This window comes from Oxyura jamaicensis, chromosome 10 (genome assembly GCF_011077185.1).
Source record: "Oxyura jamaicensis isolate SHBP4307 breed ruddy duck chromosome 10, BPBGC_Ojam_1.0, whole genome shotgun sequence".
In the NCBI taxonomy this organism is placed as follows: Eukaryota; Metazoa; Chordata; class Aves; order Anseriformes; family Anatidae; genus Oxyura; species Oxyura jamaicensis.
The window spans coordinates 1,687,302-1,696,489 of NC_048902.1; positions in this window are offsets into that span (position 1 = coordinate 1,687,302).

The following is a 9,188-nucleotide window of genomic DNA, read 5'->3' on the forward strand; positions in this document are numbered from 1 at the left end:
TAGTTGGTTGGAAAAAAGAAGCGGGTAGAAGGTAGCATCCAAATTAAACCCCATTCTTCCTCATTCTGTATCATAAAACACCAAAGAGTGCTTTGATGGCCATGAATTTCTCATCTGAGTAAGAACTTTAAAAAAAATCGACTGAACCTTCTTTTGCTTGGGAATAAACTATCACTTTATATACATTGTACATCTTCATTTATTTCAGACACAAACATTTTGAATAGTGATAATTTACTCTCTGGTTTTCCATCTCATAATTATAGGTCTCTCAGAACGATTTTTTTTTCTCAACGTTGGAACTAATAAACTATGTTTATCATTCAAATTTTAAAATAATTATGTGGAATCATGTAGACAGGAAAATGCATGCTGCTCTGATTTCTTTAATATATTATATACTGATGGCTTTATAGGCTGGAATTTCATAAGCATGATTACTGTAATTAGAAGAAATTACAGAAGAAATAAAAAAGGAATAAAGCAGTTTAATTTTTTACCTTTTGTAAACAAGCCTGCAGAATTTTTTTTATTGTATTTTAAGTATATTCTTTCTCATATGTTTTGCAAGTAGTGGTTTTGGTCCTCTAGTTTATACAGTACCTTATTTTGCCCACTTTTGGGCAAAAGGTTAGTTAATCTGAGCTGTTAGCTAATCTGAGCCTAGTTCTCCATATCTTTATTATGGCTGTTATACAGTGGTCTATTTGCATGAATATTTGCATGATACGGCCCATTTCACTTCCTCATATACTTAAATACATTTGAAAACAGTAATTGATGAAGCAGCATTTCAGAGATTACCATGTGGATCTAAACGACTTAAATCTTTTAGATATATACGCTATTGTATATAACTGATTTTAAATGTTGTTTTATTACCAAGCACTGTAAAAACATAGGTGACTTTTAGAACGACATCAAATCTACTATCATCAAGTGACTATTCTATTAATGTTCAATCTATTCACACAGATCAAACTTGAAGACTGTTTAATACATCACTGTGATGATGGGCTGCTCACAGCACATAAATGTGGCATGCTGTTAGAAAATAAAGCAATCATCAAATAAAATCTGTATGCAAAAAAAAAAAAAATTAAAATTATGTTTCATCATGTTTCCCCAATCTGAAAAAAAAAATCATAAAAAGGTATTTAAATTTATGAATGCGTATGAATGCATAAACTGATGATTAAAATATCGGATACAATGGATGACATGCAAAATCTACTAAAATCAATTTTTCCACTAATTTCCAAGGATCTAAAATTGCACAAATGATTTTATTAATACAAAGGCAGAAATAGAGTAAATAATTTAAGTTCATGTGAGACTGCTTGTCTGTAAAGGCAAAATCAGAGATTTAAAAGGGACATTGTTTCAGTGATTCTGAAGATAACAGGGATTTGTGGATGTAAAAGGAAAAAAAAATCTTGACTTTGTAACCTAAATATAAAGGGCTCAGCTCCTTGTAAGAAAAGTATCTAATAAAAATGAAACAGAACAAGGAAATAAACAGAATACATGATTCAAAAAAAAATAATCTTTTTCTACTCATATCATGCTGCCATGACAAATTCAGTTTGTTTCTGTGAAACTAATTTATTTTGCTTTTGATTGAAAGCTAATTTTTGTATTTGGATAAGTTACAGAAAAAAAACGGTAGTAAATGACATACAATAAAAAACACAAGAACTCTTTAAAATAGCTGGAAATGAATATATTTTCCAAAAAGCAATCTGATCATGGGATGCTCTCAGCAAAAAACATCTATCCTAGAATTTTACAAGCTCTATTAGCTCCAATTTAAACATGAATAAACAATTGCCATTTTATTAGATTGTCTACTTTTTGCATTCTTAAATACAAATCAGTTAATAGCCCATTAAATTTCGTTTTTAACTAAACTAAAAATCTCAATTGAAACTTTACAGCAGAAAGGATTGTAATATTGTTGGATACAGGAAAACAATGGATGTGTTGGGCCATATCTGCTCTGATCCATGGCAAAATAAATACTTCTCTAAGGCTGGAATTTTCTGCTGACATACTAATTTTTAAGTGAGTTACTCATGATTTGAGAGGTTAAGAATGTGAGAGCTCAAAATATTATCTGTCTACTATTATTGTAAACTCTAAATTTGAGGCATTAAAACAGTATGCAGAAACAACCTTGTTTTTATAAGTCCAATGTTTCTGAACATAGACCTTTAGTTTTGTAGAATAGACAAGATATCAACAATTCTACACACTGTATAATGTCATTCAAATGCAAAAATGTGTTAAAAGAAATCTTACAGATCTGATCTTTTTAGAGTATTTATTGTGAACTACCCGTCACCCTTAAATAAAATTACTGCTTTCATAATGTGAGATGATGCTACATTGTTCATATTTGTGCTATCATCTCATTAGCTACAGATAACTTTGAGTACAAATTTATTTAAAAAATTTGTGAGTCAACATTGCGCTCTGAACAGGGTCCAGCAGATGGCACACACAGAAAATTTATCCATGCAACAACAAATTCACATATTAGCAAAGTCACTGTTGATGTACAAAAGTTAAAAGCCAGACTTCTATGGTCTTATTCAGCTACTAAACACTGCTAAAGGAAGAGGTGGAGTCCTTCCAAAGTCATTGAAAATGTACAAATGGAGACAAAACTAACCACCAATAACGTGGACAGACCTTACTAGAATTATTCCAATTAGTACTGCCATTAGAGCATTATTTTCACACATCAGCTTTTACTAAAACTGTTCTCCCAGTCTGCCTGAGTGGAATCTATATGCATAATTTGGCATCAAGGTTGATAGAGCCCTGCTTAGTAAGTTCCAAAATGATTTCTGAGAAATTGCAGGGCTCTGTTGGGGTTTTAAACATAATTCTGCCTAGCAGAAATTTGATGTCTTTATACTACTTCCCTTTCCCTTAATTTGATGTTTTTATACGCTATTTTACTCTTTTGCTAGGTTAATTTAATTTAGTGCCTCTGTGGCATTCTTCCATAGTCCACAGTATAACAGGAATCTCTAATGAAACAGAGTCTATGAAGGAAAGTTGATTTTTGTTTATTGATTGATCCTTCAATAAGTAACGCAGGTCCTAACACTTCATGTGGCCTCACCATGCTTCTGCAAGTAGTTACAAGCTTATCAGTCCAAGAACTCACCAGATATTCATAACAACTCTTTATTCTTTAGAAAATTGCTGCACAAAAATCAAGACCAGTGAACTCAGCTGAAAAAAAAAAAAAAAAAAAAAAAAAAAAATTTGGCACAATATGCACAAATCCATTAAGCTGCCTGATTAGCACTGAAAATACCTCCCATAGGATTTCAACCATTTCATTCCTCCTTAGTTTTAGAAGAGCTGATTAGCATCTCACTCAATGCTTTATAAACTTATCCTTACCTTATAATGATATGGAGATGGAGCTGAATTTCATTCTCCGTTTATCAGTAATTGAAAGATTCTTGGCAAGTAATTACATATCATAACAGCTGTATTCAGAAACTGCACCTTCTAACACCTGTAAGCATATTTGTACTTATATTCCCCCTTATTCACTCCAGCAAACGTTAGAGGAAACTATTATTCAACACTGAAAAAATATAACAGACATGAGAAGATTATAAATCAGTATTATTACAATATTAAGAATGGTGCTAACTGCATTAAGAAAATTGCCACTTACTTCCATTTCAGAAAGCACATAATTAAATTTTGTAAAAGGATTAGATCCAGCTACTGCATGAATACTAAAGCAGCTGCAAATGGATCTTTTTGTGTTTGATGTGAACAGAAATGTTTTCAAATGAAATTTCGTCAGCTCCGATGTATAAATAAAATTGAAATTATATTCATTGATCTCATCTTCCTTCTTGTAAGAAGAATAAAGCAAAAAAGATAGATTCATACCATAGAAATGTTATCATTCCATTATATTATTTCACCTTAGGGTTTCAAAGCACACTCTGAGTATCAATTAAGTCTTCAAGACAGAACTGACTTGCTTAATGCTCTCCAGAGAGAAGTTATAGTAAAAAACAATAGACTAGGTAACTCAAAAGCTAAATGCTTGAGGACCCCCTCACTTAGCTGACAAAGTTTGGCCAAAACCCTAGGACACTGGGACCGCAACCCGATTAAAATGCTTTTGCCTAGATGCCAGGATATATGGCCAAAATCTGCATCTATGAGGTTGTATGTATGGTATGAGTAAATAAGATGTGTACAGTAAATATTTGTCTAGCACCACATAAATTGTATGATCAAACAATTTAACTAAAGGAAATACATAATTCACAACAATACTTCGGTTAGAACATATAGTAAGGCTTGATAGCAGAATGGTACAGAGTGGGAGAGAAGGAAAAAAAATAAAATAAAATAAAATAAAGTAAGAAAGTAATTTGATTTATTGCAAATGTGCATATGTGGCCCCAGGGAACCTACAGGTGAAGCTGACACCATCAGGATCAACAGCTCCTTGTCAGAACTCAGGACACTAATGGCTTGTAACACTCCACCTAGGGAAGAATAACCATCAACGCTGAGCCTTTACACTTAACTGAGATGAGAGGAAAACACCGCAAGAAGGGTATATACAGCTTGCTAAAAAGTACCAGCTGCAACTCATTGTTTACTTATTAAGTAGATTATCAACCAACTATTGGATCACACTGTGCATTTTCCTTCATAGCTGGCAAGTATCCTGCTTAACAAAACTAATGCAAGAATATCACATTTTATTTTTTTTAACATCTACTTAAAACTGTATCAAGGAATTACAACTTCTCATTTTCTGTTCTAGCTACACACCAAAGCTCTTTGCCATAGCAGATGAATGTCACCCAAAAATACAAAAGTCTGTTGAAGTTTTCTTAAATTTGAGTCATTTATCATCAATCAATTCTGAAAAGCACTGTAGGAAATGTATTGCAACCCAAAAAGGATACATTGTTCTGCAGAGCTATACCTTACAGGGTTAAAAGGTTTTCATGCAGTGTGCTAGTACAAAACATTGTCACAGAATCACAGAATTTCTAGGTTGGAAGAGGGAAGAGACCTCAGGATCATCAAGTCCAACCTCTGACCTAACGCTAACAGTCCCCACTAAACCATATCCCTAAGCTCTACATCTAAACATCTTTTAAAGACCTCCAGGGATGGTGACTCAACCACTTCCCTGGGCAGCCCGTTCCAATGTCTAACAACCCTTTCGGTAAAGAAGTTCTTCCTAATATCCAACCTAAACCTCCCCTGGTGCAACTTTAGCCCATTCCCCCTCATCCTGTCACCAGGCACGTGGGAGAATAGACCAACCCCCACCTCGCTACAGCCTCCTTTCAGGTACCTGTAGAGAGCGATAAGTCGCTCTCTACAGGTACCTTAAGGTCTCCCCTGAGCCTCCTTTTCTCCAGGCTGAACAAGCCCAGCTCCCTCAGCCGCTCCTCGTAAGACTTGTTCTCCAGGCCCCTCACCAGTTTCGTAGCCCTTCTCTGGACTCGCTCAAGCACCTCCATGTCCTTCTTGTAGCGAGGGGCCCAAAACTGAACACAGTACTCGAGGTGCGGCCTCACCAGAGCCAAGTACAGGGGGAGAATCGAGTACAGGGGGAAATTATAGAATCATAGAATCATTTAGGTTGGAAAAGACAGTGACCTTTGCAACTCACAGAACAAGGAATTTTATACAGGCTACACAAAGATATTTTCCGTAGTGAGTAGTCCCTCCTGAGCTTGCTCTGTGCTCTTTGGAGACCACACTAGTCTTCAAAAGCCCTGTGGAAGAGCTGGATTTTAAGAAGACCAAAGCTCTGAAATGTAGCTGTCCTCACTAACAATATGATCTGAGTTCAGATAACAGTGTAACCATATTTCATAGAAGAATTGGTAATGATGCAGTGATGATGTGTAGGAATAGTCTCCAAACATTATAATCTATTGAAGGCCCACGTCTGCAATGTTCTTTAAGTTATGAAGCTAAAGATTATCATCCTGTGAGCTTCTCAAAGCATACTATTAGACCTGCTCAAATTTAAATAACAATAATAAAATTATTGAATATTCTGTTTGAAGTTTGCTAACATGAATCTATTTTCACACTTCTTTATCGGGTGGTGGGGCAGGAAGAGATATTCATCTCTGAGAATTCAAGGAACTCTCTGTAGAATAGAGCATAGGGACAGAACATGAACAGAGCAATAGAAGATTAAACCAATCCAAAATGCTGTTTCAGCATTTGGCTTCTGAAGAGGATGATTAATTAGCGTGGCGTATTTGTCACCAGTCTTTCAAACAAAATACCACAGACAGGACTTGGATCAGAGTAAAAACCCATAATGAATATTATTGCAATGGAGCCTTTGCAAGTCCAATGACTGTTTATATACGAGTCCACAGTTTGAAAAGTCAAAAAATAAACTGAAGTGTGACATTTATTCACTAAGCCTTTTTAGAACTTGCGGTGTATAGCTGTTGATTTCAATATCCTGAGCAAGTCTAATGAACTGTGAAGTATAAATCCCACTGACTGCATAAATGCTATGATTTCTTCTGAGAACAAGGAGAACTTAGTTCTAAAAATATTTTAGAGTTCAAAAATAAATTAAGATAGCAAATGCATAATATTATTCTAATATTAGTTAGAAATAAACAGCAATACTTATGTACAGTCTAAATTCTAGAGCAAGATTTCCTTCAGCCTGTTACCTAGTTTATGCTTAACCCCATCTGCAAAGCAGTGCCATTATTGTTTTTGTAGTATTTTAATTCTGAAATCTTAATGCTGTACTTTATGCAATCTGTTTTTGCACACCAACTCCAAACATTTTCTAATACTTTTGCAATGATTATTCCATTGCAATACATATTTCACTATTTTATAACTACTTCCTATTTGCAGATTTGTTGTGCTATTTCATTACACTAATCATCTATTCTTCTGTAGCATTCTGAAACTTTACATTTACTTATCCACCCAACCTTCAGTAACATTACAAAGGAATACGGTTACAACAGCTTCACTGATTTATCAAGCAAGACGGTTTCCAGAGCAGTCTTATGCTGCGTACTATATAACATTTAGTCTTTGATGTCTTCTAAGTTCCATGTAGAAATCCTGTATCATAATTATTGCATTTTACATACATTTTTTTCACTAGTCAATATCTGAAGTAACATGACTGATGTACTGGAGCCCTCCAAAGCAGTGTGTATATAGCATAAAACTACATTAAACCAAAGGTTTTAATGCATGCTTTGAGATAAACATGAGGTCACATGAAAGACACAAGGCCTGTTGGCATAGGTTAAAAGAGTGTAGAACCAAAATCAAATTTGTTACAGTAAGTTCCAATAATTTCACCAAGGAAATTTTCACCTAATTGACTGGATATGACCTCAGTTGGCAAGCTGTTCAGGAAGACTTCTTTTAACAGTTAACCAGTTTGCTTTTGAATTCCTTCAGATAGGAAGTGTGAGCACCTAACAATGTGCCTGATTAGCATTTTGAAATCTCATTGTTCTGATTTTTCTTCATCACCTTATCATGTACAAATTTATATGCGGGCCTACCAAGTCACCAAAACTTACTTCATTCTCACAAGTCCTTTTTATCTTCTGTTAAAATCATAACCTCCTGCTTTGGTCTGCTTTCCTTTCTCTGCCTGCAACCAATGCAATTGCACTTTCCCTCCTCTGCTGTTCTCTACTGTCTATTTTCTTTCACTTTTGAGGCTTTCCTTAACTCACCTCATTCCACCTCTATTCTTCTCCACTTTCTCTGGATCATGTTATTTTAAACAGTGAAAATCTTCTATGTGGTAAAGACCAGAATTCCTCTGTATTCTGTTGCTATGTGGTAAGGAAGAGAATTCCTCCATACAACCATAACTAAGTTCTGCATAGATCATGTTAGGTCTTAAGTAAGGTATTGAGATGCTTCCAGTAAATTTAAGAGGGATTTGGTCTGAGTAAAGACACCAAATTAAAACATCTACTATTGTTACCCTGTTCTTTGAAACACACCAAATTACTACTGATTCTCTGATATAACAGTCTTGCTAGATTTTAGACAAGGAAAAAAAAAAAAAAAAAAAAAAAGGCAACATTGAAACAGATTAAATTGCTATTTTTAGACTGAAATTCACCCTTGCTTGTAAGGTAATGCTTATTTTCACCCCATCTGAATCTCAAGGAAAAAAATCAATTTTAAAGAACAAAATACAGATCAAAATAAAGTGTAAGTTTTAAGGAATTCACTGAATTATATGGGCCTTGCATAGAAATAGGTTCTGAAAGTTAATTGAGCCTTCATCAGTCTGATGCCAAGTACAGAAAAGTCTACTAAGTTCTGCAAATAGCTTTTTTTTTTTTTTAATTCTATTAAATTAGTTTTCTTGAATAATTTTCTTCAGACATGCTGAATAAGTTATAGAGAAATTTGTATAGAATTTCAGAGAGCTAGTTCATAAATATTCAGGATCAATAAGAAGTGTTATATGTTGAAATTATTTTGCACCTTACTAAATAATTTTGGTTATTACAACTATTATAAAAAATAGAAGATTAACTAGGCAGTCAGATGAGGAAGGGCTAACTAGATGACTTGAAAAATGCAAACCCATACACAGTAGTTGCTAACTTCTACCAGCTCATGCTAACATTTTTTTAAAATGACTGCCTTGGACCTTTTAATAACAAGTACTGGGATGAATACATGCATTAATATCATCCTCTACAGTAGTAGTCCTTTATTTTCTTATTATTTCTATATAGCAACATTGCTTGCATGCAAGCTATACCAGGAATTACTTTTTTTTTTTTTTCTAATACTCTTAATTGAAAAGGTTTGCTAAACTAAACAAACCAAACTACACATATTCTCCAGCTCTTCATTCTCCAACTCATTAAACAACAGCATGAGTTGAATTAATTTAACACCTAAAATAAGTTTCCTTGCAGTGTGGGGAGCAGGGCATAGCAGAGAGGAATGTGACATTCCGTTTGTGCAGAACAGCAGTCCTACTCTCTGGAATCATGGGACTTTATGATAATCTCAGTTTTTTTAGGAAACAAAACTTTCCAATTCAATTTTGCACAAAAACATTTAAAAGGAAGCACAAGGTCTCTCTCTCTCTCTTTTTTTTTAAGATGCAACATTTATAATTTAAAATG